The sequence below is a fragment of the Octodon degus genome, unplaced genomic scaffold, assembly GCF_000260255.1.
Source record: "Octodon degus isolate 3935 unplaced genomic scaffold, OctDeg1.0 scaffold00091, whole genome shotgun sequence".
In the NCBI taxonomy this organism is placed as follows: Eukaryota; Metazoa; Chordata; class Mammalia; order Rodentia; family Octodontidae; genus Octodon; species Octodon degus.
Genome location: NW_004524667.1, coordinates 7,815,731 through 7,816,470, shown reverse-complemented (window position 1 = coordinate 7,816,470; position 740 = coordinate 7,815,731).

The following is a 740-nucleotide window of genomic DNA, read 5'->3' as shown; positions in this document are numbered from 1 at the left end:
GTCTACAGTCATACCATCCTGAATGCACCTGATCTCGTTTGATCTTGGAAGCTAAGCAGGGTGGGGCCTGGTTAGTACTTGGATGGGAGAACAGGTTGGTAACTATGTTATTCCTTGCTTTATTTTTAATCTCTTATTTTTTAATTATTTTGATCTCCACTAAAGTTTCCAAGTGACACTTACCCTCCATATTTATACAAATTTCTTTTCCTGATGTATACATTTTCTGGTGGACTATATAGTAGACATTGCTACTGTCTCTGTAGTTTTTCTGCTAATTGACTCCAGTGAGCTTTTGAGTTTCTTTTTAAATGTGTTGGAAATACTCCATTTTAGCATGTGTTTTTTCTTTAACAAAAATGTTGACAGAGACAAAAGGACTAGAAATAAGCAGTGTTTAAAGTTGGCTGAATGCCTTGTTTTAAAGAAATAAAAGTGGCCACGCTGTAAACACTAGCCTAGCACAGGCATACAGACAATTTTACAATAGAGAGAAACGCAGTTGCAAAATAGAGTAAATATTTTTATGGTGGAACACGAAACATATTTTAAGTTCCAAAAGATCTTTGTTTCTATTAATTTTTTCATTCAGACAGAATTGTTTCTAGGGTACAATAGTGGGCTTGTCAGTACAATGAACGTGTACTTGTAGGAGATTTAAAAGAGCCTTAAAATAAAAGGTTTATTCAGTATTTCCAGTTTGAATTAGTTTAAAATGGAGAAAGAGATGAGGTATCAAA